Source organism: Dasypus novemcinctus, chromosome 13, assembly GCF_030445035.2.
Source record: "Dasypus novemcinctus isolate mDasNov1 chromosome 13, mDasNov1.1.hap2, whole genome shotgun sequence".
Taxonomy (NCBI): domain Eukaryota; kingdom Metazoa; phylum Chordata; class Mammalia; order Cingulata; family Dasypodidae; genus Dasypus; species Dasypus novemcinctus.
In genome coordinates, this window is record NC_080685.1 from 52,791,093 (window position 1) to 52,817,381 (window position 26,289).

Below are 26,289 nucleotides of genomic sequence, written 5' to 3' on the forward strand. Positions count from 1 at the left end.
GGGAATGAGGGCAAGGGAAGTGGGACAGAAAAGGGAATTTTAAATGATTCATTTTAGAGGTCTAAGCACCGGACACACACAAATCTTGCTGCTCTTGATAAGTACTTTCTACTAATCAGGCACTATATTAGGCATTGAGATTATATAAAAATGAATGGGGTAGGTGTTCAAAGATTTTTTAGTGGGATAAAAAATACCACAAATTAACTCAGAAAATAAGGCTGAATATATTAGGTGCCACAAAGCTATACAGAAACAAACTGCTAAAGAAATTCACAAAATTTACAGGTAACCTCTGGCAGCAGGATCTGGAAAGGATGATATCCACAGCTCAAGTATCAGTACAATATTTGTAGAGAAAAACAGTTGATTTAGTTTCTCTCTACCTGGCTTGTAGCCCCACCCCCATCAACTACCTCTAAGGATAAATAAATGAAAACGAGGGTATTTGTTCTTCATGTAAATAAATAAATAATAGTACTGGGCAGTTTCCTAACCAACAAGGCAAGCGAGAGCTTCGTAAGCACTCAGGCACCTTGGAAGAGGCACGAGAAGAGTAACCGACAAAAAAAAATTAATACTTTTTAAAGTGACTTCCGTGATGATTACTGAGTATTAAAAAATCAAACTATGTAAACCAGATATATGAACAAGAAAAGAATCACTCCCCAACTCAATTTTTAGGTTAAATTCAGTAATCGCTCCGCGGGGCTACAGCCCGGCTCGACCCGGGTCGGAGACGCCGAGCCCACGCGAGTGGGCAGAAGAGAATGGTTACCCCTTGCGGTGCCCTTGAAGAGCCCGGAGCAGCTCTCGCCCTTCTCGGGTTCCTCTCTCTAAAAAATCTGATTCAGTCAAGTAGAGCGGGCGGACCAACTAATAATTCCCTCATTCCCCTGCCCCAGGCTCAAGCGCACCCAGGCGCGGAGATGCAATGCGCGCGCGCCGTGGCCGAAGCTGGGGGCCGCCCCATGGAGCGCGCACGGCGCGCCGAGGGCCCGGACGCGCGCGCTCCCGACACGACTTCTCCTCGGCCCGCCCCCTCCCTCGCCTCTTCCTGTCGGCCGCCCCCTTCTCCTCCCCTCTCCGCCTCCCACCTTCCCCTCCCGCCCCAAAGGCTCTGGCGGCAGCCGAGTGAACGCTACGGGTCCCGCAGCTGAGCGCAGGGCGGCGGATGGGACGCGGGTGCTGGGTGGAGTTGTTCCGGCAGCGCCCGTGGGGACGTGAGGAGGTGAGGCGTCGGCGGCGTCTCAGGGGCCTGAGGACTGCCCGGCGGCGGCGCCGCGGCCTGGCTGGGGGCTTTGGTGGCTGGGCTGAACTGGGGGAGGGTGGGGGCGGGAGACGCGCCCGGGACCGGGATGCGGGGTCCGCGGAGAGGAGGGCACCGGGGCTAGTTCAGGGCTGTCGGCCGCCTCCAGGACGCCGCGGTGCTTTCCGGCGGCCGCTCTTCGCGGCCGGGGAGGGCGGGCGTCCTGGACCGCGCGGGCGGGCGGGGTGGCGTCCCTCACCTGGGGGCGGGGTGGTGGCTTTGGCGGCCGCCCGCCCCCAGCTGCGCCCTCCTGACATTGCCGCCGCCTGCGCCGCTGGCTGCTGCCCTGTGGCTGCTGCCTAGCGCTCGCCGTCCCAGCACCCCTGCCTCCCGGGTGCGTGCGGTTAGGGTACTTTCTTACACGCAGGCTTCTGTTTGTGACCGTGTCTTGCCCTCGCGCTCTCCTTTTTCCCGCCCGGCACTTTGCTCTGCTCCTGCTGTTGATGCTGTGGTTTTGCAATGTGGGATGGCCTGCGTCCTGGGCTGATATCTACCAGCAAAGTACACCCCGCTTCAAAGTTGATCGCCTGGGCCATGACAGACATCCCCACCCACCGCCCAAGTTGTGGGTGCTCAGTATCCTGATAACTGAGTCAAAGTTTCTGAGACTGGGTTGGTACTTTGCACTGGTCGCCAACGGTGCAGGGATGGGCAGTGCGTCAGCATGTGGAAAGGGGCTACCGGCCAGCGGGAGGTGGCTGGGCCTTAGGGGACTAGACGACAGGGCTTGTTTCTGCGCCGAGGGCAATGTGTCCAGGTATCTTGGACTTCTCAGACAGGGTTATCTTAGAAAGTGTACCAAAAATTTAAGTGGTTCCTTGTAAAACTGAGGGTTTTGTGCAAGTGAAGAGCAACTCCAATCTCATTACACTGGTGGTAAGGAGAACTTTGCTTGCTTGGCAGATTTCAGTGCTAACTGGAAACTGATTTCCAGGCCTGCATTTCTGTACTGGAAGGTTTAGGAATCTTCGAGACATTCAAATTTTCTTTTACGTGATCGATGTGGGTAGTTGCTTGTTACATTTCTGAAAACAATTTTACAGTAATCTTTTCCAGAAGAGTATTTACACTTGACATCTGCAACACTTCTATAGACTATCCCATAGTTTTGGTGTCAGAAGATGTAGACAAGAAGTTTGCTTTTGATCAAATTGGAAGTGAATTTTGCTTGTGTGAAATACTGGTGGACAAGCTTCTAGCTCTGGAAAACTGGCCTATAATTCTTTATCCCCATAGAGAGTCCCACATGAAACTGACAATGATTGCAAAGGAGAAAAGCTACAAAATCATCAAATTGTGTTATTTACTTGCTTGGGGAGTTGAGCCAAGATTTTGAGTTAGACTGGTGTCTATACTAAATCAGTTCAAGATATACTCTGATATTATGCATTAGTAAGTCATCTGGGGAGAAGCAGATGTAGTAGAGCAGTAATTATATGTGAACATATTTATATGGCTTACATTGTACATTAGAAAGCTGGAAACAAGATAGTAGATCCCACTGCTACTGGGTCACATAAGACTATACCAACCACCATTAAAAAGTGTGTCCTTATTTTGTGTGATCTATGTAGCTTTAGAAATAAATAAATAAATAAAAGTGTGACTGTAAATGTATAAAGCTTTTTTTTTTGAACTGAGTTATTTGATGGGAATTTCCATACATTACAGTTGTGATGTCCTGAGACTTTTTGTTCCTGTGAGAATTGTTTCCTTTAGCAAATTTTTTATTAGTACTGTTGTAGGTATACAGGAAAGTCATGTAAAAAGTACAGTTCCCATATACTCCTGTACTGCACAATTTTACCTATTATTAACATTGATTTAATGTACCTTTGTTACAATATTATAATTATGTTATTAACCATAGTCCCTAGTTTACGTTAGGGTTCACCCTTTATGTAATACAGTTTTATAGTTTTGTTTTTTTAAAAAATTTCTATAGGCATAATGCCTTTTTTTTTTTTTTAAAGATTTTTATTTTTATTTATCTCCCCCCCCCCCCCCACCCATTTCTCCCATTGTCTGCTCTCTGTGTCCATTTGCTGTGTGTTCTTCTGTGTGTCTGCTTGTATTCTCATTAGGCGGCTCCGGGAACCGATCCTGGGACCTTGCAGAGTGGGAGAGAGGCGATTACTCTCTTGTGCCACCTCATGTCCCTGTTCTGCTGCATCTTCTTTTTTTTTTTTTTAAAGATTTATTTATTTATTTAATTTCCCCCCCTCCCCTGGTTGTCTGTTCTTGGTGTCTATTTGCTGCGTTTTGTTTGTTTGTCCGCTTCTGTTGTCGTCAGCTGCACGGGAAGTGTGGTCGGCGCCATTCCTGGGCAGGCTGCTCTTTCTTTTCACGCTGGGCGCACTGGGCGCACTCCTTGTGCGTGGGGCTCCCCCACACGGGGGACACCCTTGCGTGGTGCAGCACTCCTTGCGCGCATCAGCGCTGCTCATGGCCAGCTCCACACGGGTCAAGGAGGCCCGGGGTTTGAACCGCAGACCTCCCATATGGTAGACGGACGCCCTAACCACTGGGCCAAAGTCCGTTTTCTTGCATCTTCTTATTTTCTCACCTTTGTGTCTCTTGTTGCATCATCTTGCTGCGCCCGCTCTCTGCGTTGGCCTGCACTCATATCCGGAGCGACTTTCCTGCACTGGGGGCATTCCCACACAGAGTGGCATTCCTGTGCGGGGCCATGTTCCCGCGTGGGCCAGCACTCTGCGTGGGCTAGCTTGCCCTCACCAGGAGACCCTGGGCATTGAACCTGGACCTCCTATATGGTAGATGGGAGCCCAATTGTTTGAGCCACATCCATTTACCCTATAGGTTTTATTTATTTTTTCTTACTTAACACTTTTTTTTTTATTAAAGTTAATAGATCACAAATAACATTACATTAAAAAACATTAGAGGTTCCCATAAAACCCTCTCCCAACCCCCATCATTTTTGTAAATTGTATTTTTTGAAGATATATACATCTAAAAATTATTACATTAAAAAACATAAGAGGTTCCCATATACCCCCCACTTCCCCACCCCACTCCTCCCACACCAACAACCTCCCTCGTCATTGTGGCACACTCATTGCACTTGGTGAACATATTTTGGAACACTGCTGCACCACATGGATAATAGTTTACCCTGTAGTTCACACTCTCCCCCAGTAAATTCAGTGTGTTATGACAGGATATATGAAGTCCAGCATCTGACCATGCAATATCATGTAGGACAACTCCAAGTCCCAAAAATGCCCCCACATCACATCTCTCCTTTCCTCTCCCTGCTCTCAGCAACTACTGTGGCCACTTTCTCCACCTCAGTGCTACAATTTCTTCTATTACTAGTCCCTATAGGTTTTAAAACAATTTTTATTCTTGAATATAACCTGAAATTTCCCATTTTAACCATTTTCAATTATAAAATTTAGTGGTATTAAAAACATTGACCATGTTGGGCTACTATCATCACCACAGGTAATTTTCTTTTTATTCTAGTAGTTCATATGATTTTATTACGTATGTGACAGTAATTTTCATGTTTATTAACTCACCAGTTTGAAGTTTGTGACTTCTACAACCTTATACTTAAATTTTTTCCTTTGCCTTACCCCAACTTGAAACCACTCAATTACTGTGTATTTCCTTGAACTCTGAGATGATACAATCTTAAAGGTGAAAGCCTTTTATCCATTCACTTAGAGTAGTCAAAAGAAGGAATTATTTTGTGCCAAATAATAATATTATGTGTGGGAGATATTCAGGCTTCCTAGAGATTGATTTTGAAGAGAGTAAGAGCTAAGTAGCAAAAATTTCTTGCATTGGGGGTGTAGAACTGGAACTGAATTACACCTACCATTGTCTTGTTGAAGAGGTTTGATGATTATATCTGAATAGAAAGTGTTTGGAGAATGAAGTAGATACTGTAGCCTATGCCATTCCAAGGCACAGAGCTTTTTTTTTTTTTTGGTCATATCTCACAATTGAATTGCTACATGAGAACAACTCTTACCTTGCCTTATACAAATGGGTCAGCCACTGGAATTTAGGATGACCAATAGCCCAAGGCTATATCAACTGCTTGTACTTCAAAGACTGCTCAGGGATTTCTTATTTTTTGCTACCACAAACAGTGGAGGCAGAGTATAGACTTTTGAGTTGGATTTATGGTAAAATATACTCAGTTTTTAAGGAGAGTTTTTATATTGAGAATTTGGAGAAAAATGGTTTGACTCTTGGCTTTTCTGAGTGGGGACTACATTTTGCTTTATGACCAGTATTTGAAATTGGATATATGTTTTTGAACATCAGTGGATCCTATTAAGGAAGAGTTAATGCAGTTAAGCAGAACTTTGTATCTCAAATTCTCCTTTTTGCCTGTCATTTACTTTTCTTTTTTTAAAAGATTTATTTATTTATCCCCTATCCCACCCTCATTGTCTGCTCTCTGTATTCACTCACTGTGTGTTCTTCGGGGTCTGCTTGCCTTCTCTTTAGGCTGCACATGGGAACCGATCCTGGGACCTCCAGAAGGGGGAGAGAGGTGCTCAATCTCTTGTGCCACCTCATCTCCCTGGTCTGCTTCTCTTATCATCTCTCCTCTGTGTCTCTCTCTGTTGCGTCATCTTGCTGCACCAGCTCTCTGCTCAGGCCAGCTTTCTGCATGGGCCAGCTCACCTCTTGGCCTAGTTTGCCTTCACCAGGAAGCCCCAAGAATCGAACCCTGGATCTCCCATATGGTAGACAAGAGCCCAGTTGCTTGAGCCACATCGCTTCCCTATCATTTACTTTTCATATTGCACTTATTCAACAGATAGGATGCTGTAATTATTTGAGTATACCAAGTTTGTGCTCATGCTAACACCTTTTTGTCTTCTTTTGGTGTTTTTTTTTTGTTTTTTGTTTTTTTTGGTGTAAGTTTTGGGGATTTTCCTGGGAAGTTTCTAGGCATACATTCAGTTAGTTTGGAGTTAGATTTGGGTTAAGATTATTAGTGTATTTGAAATTTTGAGCCTTGTTTTCTAAATAGCCTTAAAAATAGAACATAATTCTTTATAAACATGGATAAAAAATCTGGTTGCTGACAGTGTTTTGATAGACATAGTATAGCCAAAAATATATTCAAAACTTACCCTTTCCTTACCCAATTTAGTAAGCTTAAATAGAAATTAAGTGTTTTTTCTATAAAAGTCTGATTTTCCCACAGTATCACATCTAACTGCTGTTTGCTGTGCCATTTTCCTTCTGCATATTAAAAGTTGAACAAATACTACGTATCTCCAGTTCATGGGAAAAACTTAATTTTAGTAGAGAATTCTTTGTAATGGACTTCTTATTGAGGATGCAAGCTTATGCTAGGGAACTTTGACTAAGAAACATCAGGTACGGAAAATTTACTTTTTTACAATTCTGGTGTTCTCTATATCCTGGGTTTTCAGTGGGATTAGGGTATGGGCACAAATAACAGAATTATTTGGATTTTTTTTTTTCATACTATACATTTCCTTCCCCTTTTCCTCCCAAACCTTTGCTAATGAGCCATTGCTACTAGTAGGAGAGTGTTGTGTACTTAATGTGAGTGGGGTTGAACAAAGGCTGACAACCTTGACCCTGGACCCTTTGCTGATCCTTCCTAAGCCTAATTTCTACTTCCTGCAAATTTGCCTTCTGGAGATATCGGGTGACATCTCTATTACTTTCATTTTGAAGCTGAAAAATACAAATTGTGATGGAGAAGAGCATACCTATATATCCAAGAGTAAGATTTATTGAATTGTAGTATACATGGAAGATATTAGGAAATTTTTTAGCTGAGTACTTCTTGACCCCCAAATTTAATATCTTGCTAATGGATGTAAACTACTACACGTGTAGTTTGAAGAACTGGTTTAGCCCACTGCCTTCACCAAAACCCTAACATCTCAGGTCTTAAAAGCTAGGTATTAGCAAAGCAGATCTCCATACTCTTGTGTTGTTAGTGGACTTCTCTCTGTTCTTTTAGCTGAGCTGGAGTGCTTACTGTGTGCAAGACATTGTATTGAGCAGTTTGAATAGACATGAATAAGGCATGGTCCTTGATTTGGAGGACTTTGTGCTTATGGGGGATTAAATATGGATAAAAAAAGGATAATGTAAGGCAGAAAGCAGTGGGTGGTAAAGAGATAACAGTAAGTTAGAGGAAGGGGAGATTCCTTTTAGTTGTGAGGATCAGGGAAGAGATGACATTTGAACTGTGCTTTGAAGAATGAACAGAATTTGGATATGAGGAAATAGGACAAATAGTATGGACAGAAAGTCCTGTCTGGAGGAGGGACCAGGGTGATCAAAGGCATTAAGGCATGGAAAGGGAAAAATGAGTAGTGAAAGGGCTAGGCAAGAAAGGTCAGTTAGCACCAGATGTATTAAGAGCTTTGAATGCCAGTTTTCCTTTCTGCTTTTCAGTTTATCTTTCATTTTTGTCTCTGTAGTCATCTAGTACTTCTTAATATTAAATAAACTTTATATGCTATGTTCCTGATCAAAATATGATCCAGAGAGTAATTAAGTAACCTTTGAGTAAAAGCTGAAAGGAGAAAATTATTAGTGATAGGGAAACAACTTTGAGTTTACCAATCCTAAAACTGTTGAAAGGGAAAATATTTTCTTTGTTAAAGAGAGATTACCAAGTGTTTTTTTTTTTTTTTTGCTGAATAGAAAGCCTCAAATTGGCTGTAGCAGTAGGAAGCAGTTTTGAAAGTCTTTTCAAAGTACCTTCTAAACTGTTATTTCTAAATGACTGGATCTTAATTTTCAGAGGCAGGTCTGGTACAGGCAGAAAGGCAGTTTGTATAGATCCGCAGCTGAGCTAACTATCTTTCAAAATTTAGGACACCAAGTTTTGGTATATCATACCAAAACCAGTTGTGAGGGATTGATAAATTTTTTACTCAAAGAAACTTTCAGCATTAATATGTTTGATATCCTTTATGACAGGATGTTTTGAAGTCTTGGACAGAGTTTACCTTATTTCACAAGAAAATTGGGTAGCTAGAAATGAAGAAACGTGGCAGTAGCAAATTAAAGCACTGGTGACAGTTACAGAGGTTTTCTGTCTGTTCATGGTTTCACACTTATTGCTTCTAATTAAAATGATGCACAGTCATTTTGCAGACATTTTGCTTTTCGACTCACTGGTTTTATAAAGGTAAAAGCCCTCTTATAGTGTTGCCCAGGTGGCAGCACATACAGAGACTGTTTAATAGCTAATCACTGAAGTGTGTGGAAAATTTTGCTAATCTTGGTAGTGAAGTTGCTATAAAAAATAACTTCTTGGTTGGTAAAAAGCTGGACTACTTCTGGATGATTAACACAAGTTTTTGGATGAACCTTGATTCCAAAGTAAATATGAATTATTAAGCTTCTGATATTTAGACTGTGTTGTCCTGTCATTTTAGAAGGTTTTGGCTGTTTCATATGAGCTGTTCCACAAGATAGCACACCCCAAATAACATGATAAGAGTTCAGATGCACCATGCCTCAGATACCTCATATCAGTTGAATGGAGTAGTTAATCAGGTCAGCATAGTTCCCCTGCCCCCCCCCAAGCTTTTTTGAGATATGTCACATTTCACAAATAGAGGTTACTAGAATCCTTCCAAAATTTCCTGCCACCATTTTTGTGGTACAGAGTGTGATGCTGGTATCCTTAATTTGAACAATGCAAGCATTTTCTAAAGATACACACACACACACCATTAGTGGTGAAAATTTGTAGTGAAAATACAGTCCATCTGGCTAATGACTTAAGATAATGGTCTTGAAGCCTGTTTTTGTGAAGCATTCACAAATATGAAAGTAATACAAACTCAAAGGGATTTTTTTTTTTTAAGATTTAAAAAATTTATTTCTTTCCCCTTCCCCCCGCCCTACTTGTCTGCTCTCTATGTCCATTCGCTGTGTGTTCTTTTGTGTCCGTTTGCATTCTTGTCAGTGGCATGGGAATCTATGTCTCTTTTGGTTGCATCATCTTGCTGTGTCAGCTCATGTGTGTGTGGCCACTCCTGGGCAGGCTGTGCTTTTGTTGCACGGGGTGGCTCTTCTTACCGGGTGCACTCCTTGCTTGTGGGGCTCCCCTACATGGGGGACACCCCTGCGTGGCACGGCACTCCTTGAGTGCATCAGCACTTTGTGGGCCAGCTCAACACACGGGTCAGGAGGCCCTCGGTTTGCACCCTGGACCTCCCATGTGGTAGGCGGACACTCTATCAGTTGAGCCAAACCTGCTTCCCTCAAAGGGATTTTTATGTCAAATTTCTAGGAAAGGAACACATTTTAAAAAGCAAGTGTAGAATTTATTCATGTTCTATTCAAGAATTTCTCAACCTCTTCCCCATCCATCCTCCCACATATACATCCATATTCTGCCCTCATCTGCAGTCAGCAAAATTACAGGACTTTAAAATCAGACTTTGACTACACGGGATGCAAATAACATATTATTTTAAGAAAAATTACAAAAGCTTGGTTTTACTTTTAAAGATTTAAGAGATACATAACACTAGTTTTTAAAAAAAATAAGAATAACACTTGTGTTTGAGAAACTATTTGGTGTTTATTCCATGTTTCAAGATGTATTTATTGTTTTGAAGCCCTCTATTAAGAGCATTATATAAAATGAAGGTAGTTGTTCTTTGCATAATTTATTTCTCTGTAGTAAATTTATCTTCTATAACATTTTGAAAAGATTACACCCCTACTTAAGTTTAATGAAAGTTCAGCCACAGAAGGGAGTCTTTTCATAGACTGGCAGACATATAGGTTCTTAGTTATTTCAACAGCTAGTTTCCACGAGACTACATTCATTCATTACTGTATTTTACCAAAGCGCTTTTCTCGTTAAGTGTATTCTTTAGTCTTAAATCTTTGCCTCATATTTGCCTTGCTGTCAAGGGTCATGTTTGAACTAATGTTTTGATTTGCCTTTGTCTAGACTCTCTGCCAAAGTGTATTACTGCTTATCAAAGTGGTAGTGAATGGTAATTCAGTTAATGTCTTCTTTCCTCCATCTGTTTTTTTCCTCAACATTTCTAGAATCTACTCTAACAGTAGCCCAAGTTTCCTGGCAAAGTTAACAGGGAAATTAATTTGGGTATTATTGTTTTTCAAATTCTAGAACTTTCTATTTTTCTAATACTACTGAGCCCAGTATAATTTTTCTGCCTGAGTTATATAGCTTAATTTTTTCCTAATGAGACTAGGCCTCTAAGAATTTTTTTTTCCTTTCTGACATGCATTTTATATTCTTTGTCAACATCGTCAGTAGTTTTGATTGTACGATGAATTGGGTTTTTCCTGTTGTGGTTGGTCCAATAATGAATGCTAATGCCTACCATTTGAAGATATCAGATAAAGTTTTAAAAAGATATTCTAATCATGGTAGGTTAGAGAAACCAGTTGTTTAGCAATTCATGTGATATTTCCTATTTCGAATTTTGAATATAAATTGTGTATGTTAATCATAGTGGAACTTTATTATGTTTCACAGAGAATTTCTTTTTTAAAGAGAGCTTTAGCAATTTTTTGCACTTTTTGAGAATTTTACTTGGAATGATGATATAATAGCTTTAAGAAATTTTGGGCCAAGGTGGAGAAATAGTGGTTAAGGTGTAAATAACTAAAAACGTGTTTTGGTGTTTTGGAAGACAGTGTGGGTAGAGCACTGGATCTACATTATTGATCCAGTGCTGTTGTGAGATTCAGAGAGAGAAAGTGATTTGGTCAGTTTTCTCATTTGTATAATAATAATGAGCTAACATTTAATGGGTCAGTTATTACATAAAATGATGTGTATTATCTAGTTAATTGCTATATGAGGTAGGAACTATTATAACATTCCCAGTATATAGATGTGGAAATATGCTTAGAGAGGCTCAGTAACTTGCTTAAGAAAACATCATAGGAGGCATGCACTCATAGTGGCTTTTTTTTTTTATTTTAAAGATTTATTTATTTCTCTCCTTCCTGGCTCCGCCCCCCCCCCCCCCCCCCGCAGTTGTCTGCTCTGTGTCCATTCGCTGTGTGTGCCTCTGTGATCATTCTATCCTTATCAACGGCACCGGGAATCTGTGTTTCTTTTTGTTGCGTCATCTTGTTGTGTCAACTCTCCGTGTGTGCGGCACCATTCTTGGTCAGGCTGCACTTTCTTTCGCACTGGGCAGCTCTCTTTACACACTCCTTGTGTGTGGGGCTCCCCTACGTAGGGGACACCCGTGTGTCAGGGCACTCCTTGAGTGTGGCAGCACTGCGTGTGGGCCAGCTCACCACACGGGCCAGCAGGCCCTGGGTTTGAACCCTGGACCTCCCATATGGTAGGTGGATTCGCTATCAGTTGAGCCATGTCCGCATCCCCATAGTGGCTTTTAACTACTACACTATATTGAAGCTTCTTTAAATGAGGATGATGATACTTGCCTTGCCTGTTTCATAGAGTGGCTTTGAGAATCATAAAAGGTAAGATTTGTAAAAGAACACTCAGGTCCTATTAATGTCCTTGGTTTTTTAAAATTTTATTTTGTTAGATAGTTTTTGAGAAGCCAAAGAGGTCTTTGAAAAGATACGTGTATATGTTACTTTACAATCAATTATCAATAATGATATAAAATAAGTCACACTAATGAATACTTGAAAGGCTGTATTATCTGCAAAGTAGAAGACATTTTTTGTGTGGTTCCAGAGGATCAGTGAGTATACAGCAGAAGGCAGAGGAACCTGGAAAGGTAGAGCTGTTTTGAATAAAGTGGTTTGGATGGATGATCTCTAGTAGCCTTGAATTCTTTCTGTAGGAGGAAGAATATATATAAATAACATTAGGTGATCTCTAAGAGACTGTCAACTTAAAGAGTCTGTGCCTTTGTAATTGGTGACTTTCCTTCTATTCTAATATTCTCAAAATAGCTAGATAAACCCAAAATAACTTTTTTATATTAGCTTAGATCATCAGCAATAAACATTATTTAAATGTGAAATTTTTTTGCACTTAAGTTGAACCGAAGAATCTATTTCCCTGGGAAAAATACTAGTTATGTATTTTGCTTTTGTTTTTTTACCCCCCCTCCAAGATGGCTCCCTCGTCTGTTTGCCTGTTTTTGCTTATTGTATGTGCTAGTCTGCTCGTTGTTGTTTGCCCATTTTTTATATTTAAAGATTTATTTTATTTATTTCTCCCTACCCTGTCGTTGTTTGCATTTGCTGTGTCTATTTGTCTTCCTTGTTTCTTTAGGAGGTACTGGGAACTGAACCTGGGACCTCATTTGTGGGAGGGGTGCCTGATCACTTGAGCCACCTCTGTTCTCTGCTTTGTTTTGTCTTTGTTCTCTCATTAGTTTTTCTTCTTATGTCTCTTGTTGCATCATCTTGTTGCATCAGCTTGCTGCCCTGCCTGTCACACTGGCTTGCTGTCTTGCTCGTCTTCTTTAGGAGGCACAGGGAACCTCCACTGTCTGCTTTGTTGTGTCTCTCATTATGTTTTCCTTCTTGTGTTTCTTGTTGCATCATCTTGTTGTGTCAGTTTGCTGTGTCTGCCCATCGCACCAGCTGGCAGTCTTTTGGAGGCACTGGGAACTGAACCAGGGCCCCGGGACCCCCCCCCATGTGGTAGGCATGCTCTCAGTCGCTTGAGCCACATCCACTTCCCAGCTCATTGTTTTTTGCTTGTTTTCTGCTTGTTGTCTGTTTTTTGTTTTGTTTTTTCCTTTAGGAGGCACCAGAGCCAAACCCAGGACTTCCTATGTGGGAGGTAGGTATCTAACTGCCTGAGCCACATCTGCACCCTGTATTTTGGTTTGATTACCCAGGATAAAAATTTTTTTGTAGAGGTGAAGTGGGTGAAACAGCTTTAATAGTGTGTTGTCAAGTGCTGGTACTTAATGTTTTTCTGATGGCTTGCCCTTGAATTTAAAAATCCGGAATGTGTATTTTCAGAAGAAAATTAGTCATATGGGTATGAAAGGCCATTTTTAATGTGTGGACTATTGTATAACTTTACAGCTCTTTATAAAATTGGTTTCATTCTTTGACCTTGTGTTATTCAACAAGCAATTTATAAAGCAGAATATGGGTTTGGTGCTAGAGAAGAGAAGATAGGAGACAGACTCTGTTGTTTAGTTGATATTCGTTTTGGGGAAACAGATAAGTATATTGGAGTGTGTAGCAAGGATAGGGTCAACACAGGGTGTATCCTGTAGGAAAACTTCAGAAGGCCATGTAATCTTGTTTAGTGTATCACGTAAGGCTGCCTGGAATTTTCTGAGCTGAGCTTTAAAGAGTGAGAAGGAGTTAGAAATTAAAGAAGGCAGGAGGGGCCTTTTTAGATAGAAGTATGAAATTTGCAATAGTTGCTTTTTGATATACTTATAATTTTTTTTCCTGAATGAATTTTTTAAAAGATTTATTTATTTCTCACCCCCCTACCATTGTTTGTGCTCACTGTCTGCTCTCTGTGTCTGTTCATTGTTTGTTCTCTGTGTCTACTCATCTTCTTTTTATGAGGCATCGAGAACTGAACCTGGGACCTCCCACAATAGGAGGGAGGCACCCAGTTGCTTGAGCTACCTCTGCTCCCTGGCTTGTTGTATCTCCTCGTTGTGTCATCTTGTTGTGTCAGCTTGCCATACCAGCCTGTTATGTCAGCTCGCTGCTGCCTTGCTCGTCTTTAGGAGGCACTGGGAACCAAACCTGGGACCTCCCATGTGGGAGGCAGGTGCCCAACTACTTGAGCCACATCCGCTGCCCAGTAGTAGCTTTTTACCTGATTAGACCTGGGGGTAATTCCTCATCTCTGAAACATTGTAAACCCCCAAGATATATGTCATTTTTAAAAGTAATTTCTTATAAATAAAACTCTTTAGATTTTCACTGAGAGCGCACTTATTTTTATATGGTTATGGTTTTTAAGAAGTAGCAGATTAGAAGAAGGAAAAATTTAGAAGTAGGGAAGTGCTGCCATAACATACATTTTGATAGTTAGGACAGTGAGATTGCTGATAGTAGAACAGTGGATAAGTAGGAAAAACCATGTATAAAAAACGCCTGTAGAATGGTGCAGCCACTGTGGAAATCACTTTGGTGGTTCCTCAAAAAGTTGAAAATAGAATTATCACATGACCCAGAAATCTCATTTCTTGGTATATATCCAAATGAGTTGACAGCAAGGACTTGAGCAGTTATTTGTATACCAGTGTTTATAGCAGCATTATTCTCAATAGCCAAAAGGTAGAAGCAGCCCAGGTGTCCATCAATGGATGAGTGGATAAACAAAATATGATATATACATACAAGTGGTAATTACATACAATTCAGCTGTAAAAAAAAAAAAAAAGAAGTGCTTATTCATGCTGAACATGAAAGAATCTTGAAGACATTATGTTGAGAGTGGAAAACAGACAAAAAGACATATACTGAATGGTCTTACGTATATGAATTTCTTAGAACAAGTGACAACTGTTTTGGGGGTGGGAAGAGGGAGTTATTACTTAATGGGTAAGTTTTTGTTTGAGGTGATGAAAAAAGAGGGTTAATGGATATCGGTGATAGTAGAACTGTATTGTGAATATAATTAATACTACTGAATTGCACACTTGAATATAGTTAAAAGGGAAATAGTGTGGTCTGTATTGGTTACTATGATAAAAAGTGTTGTTTTTTTTTAAACCCAACTCTAAAAAGGCATAGTTAATATAGGGAAAACAACTTTGCACACCTTAATTATCTTAAAGGTATCAATTGTATTTATAACAGTGTACAATACTGAAGGTTTGTCATGCTCTCTTACCAACAAAAAGTTTAATGTATCTTTTGTATAGTACATTTATGAAAGCAGGAAAATATTTATCTTAGATTTTTTATGTAAAATAGCGTGATTAAAACAGAGGGTAAACTTTTAGTTCAGTTATCAGATTATTTACCCTGAATGAGTAATTTCCAAAGGGATTTTTTTTTAAGATTTATTTTTTAAATTTATTTCCCTCCCCTTTCTCCCCACCCCCCAGTTGTCTGCTCTCTGTGTCCATTTGCTGTGTATTCTTCTGTGACCGCTTCTATACTTATCAGCAGCACTTGGAATGTGTGTTTCTTTTTGTTGTGTCATCTTGTTGTGTCAGCTCTCTCTGTGTGTGGCGCCATTCTTGGTCAGGCTGCACTTACTTTCTTGCTGGGTGGCTCTCCTTACGGGGCACACTCCTTGTGAGTGGGGCTCCCCTACGCAGGGAACTCCTTGCGTGCATCAGCACTGCGCATGGGCCAGCTCCACACGGGTCAAGGAGGCCCAGGGTTTGAACCGTGGACCTCCCATGTGGTAGGTCGACGCCCTATCCATTGGGCCAAATCTGCTTCCCGGCTTTTTTTTTTTTTAAAGATTTATTTTTATTTATTTCTCTCCCCTCCCCTCCACCCCATTGTCTGCTTTTCTGTGTCCATTCACTGTGTGCTTCTCCTTGTCCGCCTGCACTCTAGTCAGCAGAACCAGGAATCTGTGTCTCTTTTTTGGTGTGTCATCTTGCTGCGTCAGCTCTCTGTGTTTGCAGTGCTATTCCTGGGCAGGCTGCGCTTTTTTTTTTTTTTTTTTCGCATGGGGCACCTCTCCATGAGGGGCGCACTCCTTGCGCGTGGGGCTCCCCTACGCGGGAGACACCCCTGCATGGCACGGCACTTGTTGTGCATATCAACACTACATGTGGTCTAGCTCACCACATGGGTCAGGAGGCCCTGGGTTTGAACCCTGGACCTCCCACATGGTAGGTGGATGCCCGGTCAGTTGAGCCAAATCCACTTCCCCCAAAGGACTTTGAATAGCCTTAGATTTATTTCTCTTCCTATATATGACACACATACACCTGCAAATTTTATGGAATACTAGACATAGTTTAGTACAGTATTTGGTATATAATAGTTGCTAGAAGTTATTTCTTTATATAAGATATCAATCAGAGTTAGGGTTCTTCACCATTTTGGTACTGATTTTTTTTTTAATTTTAATTTTTTCAAGATGGTACCAGGAATGGGAAACAGGTATACTCAACCACTGAGCTACATCTACTCCTCCCCAATGGGAGTGGGTTTTTTTTGCTGTTGTTGTTTTTAGGAGGTATCAGGGATTGAACCTGGGAACTCGTACATGAGAAGCAGGCACTTAACCACTTGAGCTACATCTGCTTCCCTGGATTATTTTTAGAGAGCACGGACCAAGTCATCCTTCTGTTCTGGATGGCATGTAGTTTTGGTCTCAAGATAAATGTAGTCTCTTCTTGAAAGCCTCCCTTGAGACTGTATTAGAAGTACCTAATATATGCTTTCAGAGCATTCTCTTTTCCCTCCATCCTGACATTAATCATGTTGTATTAGAACTTGCGTATTTCTGCATTAGACTATACACTTTTTGAGAGCAAAGCTTTTGTTTAGGGCTCTGAAATTGGTTTACCTTAGATTTGAATCTTGGCTCTGTATGGGCTTGGGCAAATCCCTCAGTGGGTTACTACTTCTGATTCTTTATCTGTAAAATGAGGATAATAATACTTACTGGGTGGGATTGATTATATTGTAATAAGAATGTAGAAAAGGCATAATGTAGTTGCTGGTACATAGTTAAGCTCTGAAAATGTTTCTTCCTTTTTCCTTTCATTCCTGTTGTGCCTGGCACTTAGTAGGCATTTCAGTAAACATTTAAGTGAATGCATAAATATATATCATTAACCTTATTAAATGGAAGTCTCTTAAAATGAATAATAACTAGTATTTAATAATAGTCTTTGAGTTAGATGGCAAATTACTTAGACTCCAAATTAAATTACCAGTCTGTAAAACTTTCTCCAGCTCTTGTAAGACTCGTAATTGTTATGATTGCAATAGGTAAAAGTATCTTGACAGTAACGTGAGGGAAATGAACTCACCTGTATTGCCAGAGGAAGTTTAAAGTAGGCAGGAAAAGATTATTAAGTTTCTTTTCCTGGACTTGCTGTTTTCTGACCTTGTTCACTTGTGTTGGTGACTATGCCTGTTACTGCTGTCATTTTGATATGATGGGATGGTGGTTGATGACATTTCTGGGGGAGGAAGGAATCCTAAATCTGACAAACCTATATTTACCACTTAGTAACCATGTAGCTTGGATAACTTTACACCTGAGTTTATGTATCTGTAAAGTGAAAGTAATAACACCTCATGATTCTTGTGAAATTTAAGAAATAATATAGGTGTCTGGTGTGTAAAAGGTGCTCCATACATGGTTGCTATTCTCGGTCCTATTACCACGCACAGTAGTTTTGCCAGAATCCTCAGTACTCCTGATTTAACTGACCTGATAGCAGCAAACCAAGAAATAGGGTGAGTGAGAATTGGATGATGTGGAGAATGAGGGTAGAGGTTTGGCTCCAAGGTTTTTTTAACTTTTAATGAACTCAGGTATAGGGAGGGTCTGTGGCTCTGTGTAAAAGCTTACACAGTGGAGTAAGATTGGACCAGATTTGGCACAGCATCGATATTCTAGCTTATAACCCATAAACTAGATATGTTATACTTTTAAAAATTATTAAAGTGCCTACAATATTCCACTACTTACTTGATTAAGGAATGATTTTTCATTGAGCAGAGTCTATTTTATTCAAGGTTTATGGAATTACTGAATCGTTCCTTTGTGATAATGTATTAAGGCATTTCTAGGTCTGAAGTATCTTTTTTTTTTAATGCTGTTAGAGTTATTGAGATATGGATTACTGCCACTGCTAGTGGGGTCTGGTCTACCCTTTCATCGCATCCTTACTGTCTATAAGGCACCAGCCTAGATGCTATGGAAAAATGTAAAGAAGTGTAAGGTATATATCTTGTCTCTTAGGAATTTGAATATAGTGGGGAAGGTAATATATACGTGTATTAAAAATACTGATTTTTAAAATGAGCAGAGTTATTGGATGAGACATATATCTTATTCTCTGAATGTAAGATCTTAGCAGAAAATGAAGAAACATGACTTTTATTCACTTGTGGTGCCACTAGAGCTTATAATGAAGAGTTCAATAAAATTTTGTTGTTTAAAGAATGAAGGGGAAAGTAGATGTGGCTCAAGTGATTGGGCTCCTCTCCACCATATGGGAGGTCCTGGGTTTGATTCCCCTGGCCTGGTGGTGAAGGGAAGGACTGGTCTGCACAGAGAGCTGGCGTAACAAGATGACACACACACAAAAAAAGAGACACAGAGGCAAGACAATGAGAGACACAACAAACCAGGGAGCTGAGGTGGCTCAAATGGTTGAGTGCCTCTCTCCCACATCAGAAGGTCCTGGGATTGGTGCCCAGTGCTCCTAGAGAGAGAAGACAAGAAGAGAAAACAAGCAGACACAGAAGAACGTGCAGCGAATGGACAGACAGAGCAGACAATGAGTGCAAGTGGGAAGGGGTGGGGAAGGGGAATGGGTGAAAAAAGTCTTCAAAAAAAAAAAAAGGTATTCTTGCCTCTGACTAGCTTTAAGACTGTTGAAAGTTGTTTTCTTCATTATGTCTTAGTTTCTTCCTCTGCAAAATGGTTGGAGATGGGAAAGGGAAGAGAATTGATTTTATGAATCTCTAAAATCCCTGCCACCTAAAGGCCTGCAGTTAGCAGGATGTGAGCTTTTAGTTCTGTTCTAATGGCATTGATGAATTTATGATGAGTTACTTACTCTCTTACTCTGTTTTCTTTCGAAACAAGTAGTACATGTATGCAAGATTACTAACAGCACTGGAATATCAATTGTGATTGTAGAATCAAATTTCTTGGTTATATCTGGATTATTAAGAGATTAGATTCTCAACATGGTTTCTGTTTCTAAAATCAAATTAACCAAGATAAATTTTTTTGGCATATCCAAGTACCAGGTTGAACTAATCTTTCTGGTCTTTACTCTAAAGACCAGGAAGTTTGAGAATTAAATCAACTTTTTGATTATTTTTAGCTAATAAAATTATAATTCATATGAAATTAACCTTGAGATAACACACATATAAATAAATTGGGAGTTTATATCAAAAGTAATTTTCCTAGTTATTTCTGGAGGGCAGATTATAGATATATAGATATAAACTATAGTTTTTCCTTTGGTCTATATGACCAGAATTTTGGAAGTTGGTCATTTAATTTTTCACTTGGTAAAACTTCGTCACTGTCATGAACAAAAACTTTTTTGAATGGATAAAGGAAACAAGCAAGCAGTTGGATAGCAGAGGAAATATAACTTATAAGCATTTTGTAGAAGAGTGTTAGATTTTATCAGTAATCAAAGATATTACTATTAATACTATTTTATACCTATTTCATATTTTTTGGAAACAGTAATACCTAATGCCAATTAGATTGTAGTGAAGTGAGCTTATTCAAATATTGCTAGCACATTGTAATTTGGCAATATCTATCTGAGTTGTTAGACTGTTCATAACCTTTGATTTTGAATTTTACTTCTGAGAATATCCTAAAGAAATAACTAAAAAAAAAAAAAAAGGAAGGAAAAGATAAAAAAGCAGTGGTATTCAGGAAAATATTCACAGAAGCATTATTTGTAGTAGCAGAATATTAGAAATGTTATAAAACATTTCTGTACACTTTTTTGAGTGGGCATTGACCTTTTAAAAATTGTTCCTGATATTTTTATAATTAAAGGTTTTTTTATTAGGGAAGTTGTAAGTTTACAAAATAATCATGCATACTGTACATACAGGATTACCATACTTCACCCTACCACTAGGGTTGTTGTGACACATTTGTTAAAAATAATGAAAGAAGATTGTCATAATATTACTTCTGTCTATAGGCCATAGCTTATACTTGGTGTATTTTTCCCACAAACCATCCTATTATTAATATCATGTATTAGTACTGTATATTTGGTTATAGCTCCTGGGAGAACATTCTCATATTTGTACTGTTAACCACAGTCCACTACCCACCATGGTGTTTACCGTGTTATGTGGTCTCCTCCCTTGTACAGTCATCTAAATTGTATACTCAGTGGTTATCAGTTTCATCACAGAGTTGTGTTGTCATCACCCCAGTCCAGTTTAGAGTGTTTTCATTACTCCAAAGGGAAAAATCCCATACCTCTTTTTAACAACTTCCCCCCTCCCCACCCCATTTTGGACTGTTAGCGCTGCTATTATACCATCTGTGCCAATAATGCAAAAGTGTGACATTATTATTGTATTTTTTTGTTTTTTTTTAGGTACCTGTGCCAGGGATTGAACCAGGACGATGTAAGTAGGAAGCTGGTGCTCAACTGCTTGAGCCACATATTCTCCCCATTATTACTCTTAACTATAGTCTATGTTAACGTTAGTTTCATTTTTCCCACATGTATCACCATATTCTTAATGACTTGTAATAGAGGAGTATTCTTTTATTTGTACTATTAACCACAATCCACCATGGAACTCACTATGTTATACAGTCCCTAGATTATCTTCTAGCTTTCTTTCAAATGATATTACCCTTCCTAGACTACCCCATTATACTCACTTAATGTGTTAACATCAACTCTATCCATTTCCCCACATTTACAATCCACCTTCTTAAACATTCTACACACATTCAGCATCAGCTCCCCCTTAGGAATCCACATTCTATCTCCTAGTAACTTATACTCTAGGAATTTAACTCCATGAGTTTACTCATCATATTTAGTTGATATTAGTGAGACCAGACAATATTTGTCCTTATCGGTCTGAATTATTTCACTCAACATAATGTCCTCAAGGTTCATCTATGTTGTCATATGCATCCTGACTTCATTTCTTCTTACAGCTGAATAGTATTCCATTGATGTATATACACATTTTGTTTATCCATTCATTGGTTGATGGATACTTGAGTTGTTTCCATCTTTTAGCAATTGTGTATAATTCCACTATGAACAGCAGTGTGCAAATCTCCATTTGTATCATTGCTTCCACTTCTTTTGAATATATTCCTACTTATGGTATTGCTGGATCATACTGCAGTTCTTTATTCAGCTTCTTGAGGTACCACCAAACTGTACAGAGGCTGCACCTTTCTACATTCTCAACAGCAGTGAAGGAGTCTTCCTGTTTTTCCACATCCTTTCCAGCACTTGTAGTTTTCTGTTCTTTTTAAATAATGGCCATTCTGTAAGGTGTGAAATGGTATCTCATTGTAGTTTTGATTTGCATTTCCCTAATAGTTAGTGATGTTGAGCCTTTTTTCCATGTACTTTTTGACTATATTTCCTCTTTGGAGAAATGTTTATTCAAGTCTTCTGCCCAGTTTTTGATTGGATTGTCTTTTTATCATTGGGTTGTATGATCTCTTTAATAACATGGATATCAAACCCTATTGAGACATGTCGTTTCCAAATATTTTCTCCCATTGAGTAGGCTCCCTTTTTACTTTTTTGACAAAGTCTTTTGAAAATCGAAAGTGTTTAATTTTGAAGAGGTCCCATTTATCTATTTTTTTTTCATTGCTTGCTCATGCTTTGGGTGTAAGATTTAAGAAACTGCCACCTATCACAAGATCTTTTTTTAAAAATATATTTTTATTATAGAAGTTGTGAACTTACAAAACAATCATTCAGATATGTAGAATTTCTATACAACAATCCTTCACCAATGCACCACAACCTTGTGGAACATTTGTTACAGATTATAATATCTTCAAACTGTTACCATGTCTGTAGTGTACATTTGGCATATTTTCTCCATACCCTCCTCTTATTAACACAGTATATCTTTGATATTGATGTAAGAATATTACAGTATCACTGTTAACTATAGTCTATAGGCTTCATTAATTGTATTTTTCCCGTGCTTCTTCACATTCCCACCACCCTACAAAAGTGATGTATGTCCGTTCTAGTTCGCAGAAGGATATTCTTGAGTTTGTACTATTAACCACAGTTCTCATCCACCTCTGGGTTCACTGTGTTATTCAGTCCCTAGATTATTCCCTAGCTTTCTTTCAGTTGACATTTACATCCTTAGACAACACTTTTCAGCCATAATCCCCATTTATAAACCAGCTGCTTCTCACTATAATGTGTTGTCATCAACTCTATCCATTTCCACACATTTACTATCAAGTTAATTTAAACATCTACATACATTAAGCACCAATATTCCTTCACAACCCTCCTCTTATCTCCTAATAACCTATACTCTGGTTTTAACTCCATCCATTTATTCTTTGTATTTAGCATTTGTATTAATGGGACCATGTAAAATTTGTCCTTTTGTGTCTGACTTACTTCACTTAGCATAGTGTCTTCAAAATTCATTCATGTTAATTACGTGTCCCAATTTCATTTCTTCTTTATGGCAGCATAGTACTCCATTGTATGTATATACCACATTTTGTTTATCCACTCATTGGTGGATGGACACTTGGGTTGTTTCCATCTTTTGGCAATTGTGAATAACGCCACTATGAACATTGGTGTGAAGACATCTGTTCGTTTCACAGTTTTCAGGTCTTCTGAATATATTCCTAAAAGAAGAATTGCTGGATCATATGGCAGTTCTAAATTTAGCATCCTAAGGAACTGCCAAACTGTTTTACAGAGGCTGCACCATTTTAGAATCCTACCAACGATGAAGCAGTGTTCCCATTTCTTTACATCCACTCTAGCACTTATTATTTTGTTTTCTTTTTAATAATGGCCATTCTTTGCACTGTGAGATGATATCTCGTTTTGATTTGCATTTCTCTAATGCTAGTGATATTGTACATTTTTTTCATGTGCTTTTTGACCTTTTGTATTTCCTCTTTGGAGAAATGTCTAAACGTATATTTAATATTCCCTCCCCCCCCACCCCCCCCCCCCCTTTTTTTTTAGGTACTGGGGCTAGGGGTTGAACCCTGGACCTTGTATGTGGGAAGTTAGTGCTCAACCATTAAGCTACTTTGGTTCCCCTGAGTTGGATTTTTCATTTTTTTAATTTGTTGTTTATTTTTGTTTTTAGGACTTACTGGGGACTGAACCCAGGATTGACCATGTGGGAAGCAGGTGCTAAAATGCCTGAGCCACATCTGCTCCCTTTTGCCCATTTTTTAATAGGATTGTTTGCTCTTCTATTGTTGAGTTGTATAATCACTTTATAGAGAATGGAAATGAAAACCTTTTTAGATATGTGGTTTCCTAATATTTTCTTCCATTGAGTGGGCTCACTTTTCACCTTCTTGACGAAGTCTTTGAATCACAAAAGTGTTTAAGTTTGAGGAGGTCCCATTTAACCCATGTTTTCTTTCATTGCTAGTGCTTTTGGTATAAGGTTTAAGAATGCACCACCTACCACCAGGTCTTGAAGATGTTTTCCTACATTTTCTTCCAGGAGCTTTATGGTTCCAGCTTTTAGGTTTTTGATCCCTTTTGAATTAATTTTTGTGTAAAGTATGAGACAGGGGGCCTCTCTTTCTTTTGGATATGGCTATGCAGTTTTCCGAGCACCATTTGTTGACTGGACTGTTCTGGCCTAGCTGGATGGGCTTGACAAAAATCACTTGTAGAACTATTTCTGAGTTCAAGATTTGGTTCCATTGGTTAATCTATCTTTATGCCTGTACCATCTTGTTTTTTTTTTTTAACCACTGTCACAAAGTAATATGCTTTAAAGTTGGAACATTGGAGCCTTCCAACTTTGTTCTTCCTTTTTAAGATTTTCTGACTATTCAGGGCTCCTTACCTTTCCAAATATATTTGATAAATGACTTTTTCATTTCTGCAAAGAAGGCCACTGGGATTTTTATTGGGATTGTATTGAATCTGTAGATTATTGACGTCTTTTTTTTTCATTTTAAAAACAATTTTTGAAGTATATCATTCATACATGAACATACATAAACAATAAGTATATAGTAAAAGTTGTGATTTAAAAAACAAATGTGCTTAACATCATACAAGGCTCTCATACATCACCCCACCACAAATACCTTGCATTGTTGTGAGACATTTTTAACAAATTATGAAACAACATCATCAAAGTATTAATACTTACTATAGTCCATATCTTATATTTGGTATATATTCCCCCCAACCCACCCTATTAATTTTTTTGTTCATAACCAATATAATTTATTTAAAGTGTAAAATCAGTGGCATTTGGTATAACCATTGAGTTGTGCCTTTATCATTTCAATCAATACTAAAACATGTTCATTACTCCAAAGGGGGAAAAGTCAACAAAAAACAAACTCCTATCATACTCATATGTTAGCACTACAAATACAAATCCTATCATGTACTTTCATCATTTCTATTCATTTCCAAACAAACTCATGGAGTTAATAACTAAATATAAGTCACTAGAGGAGAGAATGTGGTTAGAGAATGGAAAGCTGAGGTTTAATCTGTGTGAATTGGTAAAAGGATTGTCTTAATGATATTTAGTTTTTCAGTCCATGAACACGGAATATCCTTCCATTTATTTAGGTCTTCTTTGGTTTCTTTAGCACTGTTTTTTAGTTTTCTGAAAACAGGTCCTTTATGTCCTTGGGTAAGTTTATTCCTAAATATTTGATTCCTTTAATTGCTATTCTAAGTGGATGTTTTTTTTTTCCTTTCTGTTTTTCTCCTGAGATTGCTCATCAATAGTGAATAGAAATGCTGCTGATTTTTGCATGTTAATCTTGTATACCAGCACTTTGCTGAACTTGTCTATTAGTTTTAGTAGCTTTGTGTGGATTTTTTGGAATTTTCTAGATATAAGATTGTGGCAGTTTGATGTTATTTATGAATTCCAAAAAGAAATAAAGATTATGTTTGTAAACTGGTCTCTTTCTCTGGCTTGATAACTCTTTGATTGTATTAGATTTAGCTGAGACGTTTAATTAAATTATGTTAAGATTAGGGCTTTGATCCAACTATATCATTAGAGTATGACTCAGTGCCGAGTCTCACTCCCCCCTTGGGCTAATAAAACAGACTGTTACACAGAAGTAGACACACAGAAGCAGATATACAAGAAGAGAGAATGCTCCCTAGACATACCTTGGGAATAGAGATGTGCCCGATAGTTTACAGCTGATCTTGTGGAGAGACCAGAGCAGCTGAGCCTGGATGAACCTTGTGCCAACCTACAGCTGAGATTGGAAGAAGCTAGAACTGCAGAGCCTTAGGTGGAAGACAGAAGACTGAACCCTCACAGACTTCATCCGTCATATTGCTTCAACATGTGGCAACAGACTTTGAGTGAGAAGGTACCTCTTATAATACCTTGAGTTGGACTCTTTAGGGCCTTGTGACTGTAAGCTTCTACCCCAAATAAATACCGTTTATAAAAGCCAAAAGAGTTCTGGGACTTTGCATTAGTATCCCTTTGGCTGACTAAGACAAGGATCATATCATCAGTTAATAGTGACAGTTTTACTTCTTCCTTTCCTATTTGGGTGCCTTTGAAACTTTTTTCTTGCATAATTGCTCTATCTAGAACTTCTAGTACCAAGGGACTCAGCCTAATATAGCATGTATAAGGGTATCATTCGTACCAGAGTGACCCAGCAAAGAGCTCTCTCCCACTGACTTATTCTGCATGTGGAGAGTGTCCCTTTTTTTCTTCAGATTGACCTATTCCTCCTCTTCCTACCTCACAGCCCTATTCCATGTAAGTTGCCCATCACTTCACTGAACAGTGGGATATGTGACGATTTTGATACGATGTCTTCCAGTCTGACTTTACTTTGAGGGGAAGGTAAAAATAGTGTGATCGCCAAACCAAAGGAATTTATGTTTTGTAATTTGGGCACTTTATTTTGCATTTTGTTTAAGTATTAAATTTTCTTTTCCTGTTTGGGGTAAAAAAAAATATTCTAGCATCCTATTGAATAATAGTGGTGACAGCGGGCATCCTTGTTTTGTTCCTGATCTCAGTGGGAAAGTTTTCAACCTTTTACCGTTGAGTATAATGTTTGCTGTGGGTTTTCATATATGCACTTTACCATGTTGAGAGAGCTTCCTTCTATTCCTATCTTTTGGAATGCTTTTATC

The 26,289-nt window shown here is 39.1% G+C and overlaps 1 protein-coding gene across 2 annotated transcripts in view; it reads left to right on the forward strand.

Moving 5' to 3' along the window:
- The first annotated feature begins 994 nt into the window (after positions 1–994).
- RABGAP1L (RAB GTPase activating protein 1 like) overlaps positions 995–26,289 on the forward strand; it is an 808,684-nt gene continuing 783,389 nt past the window's right edge. For both annotated transcript variants that reach the window (XM_058310154.1, XM_071207578.1), the window contains exons 1-2: positions 995–1,231; positions 20,518–20,548. The gene's annotated coding sequence lies outside the window, so the exon portion shown is untranslated. The remainder of the gene's footprint in view (positions 1,232–20,517; positions 20,549–26,289) is intronic.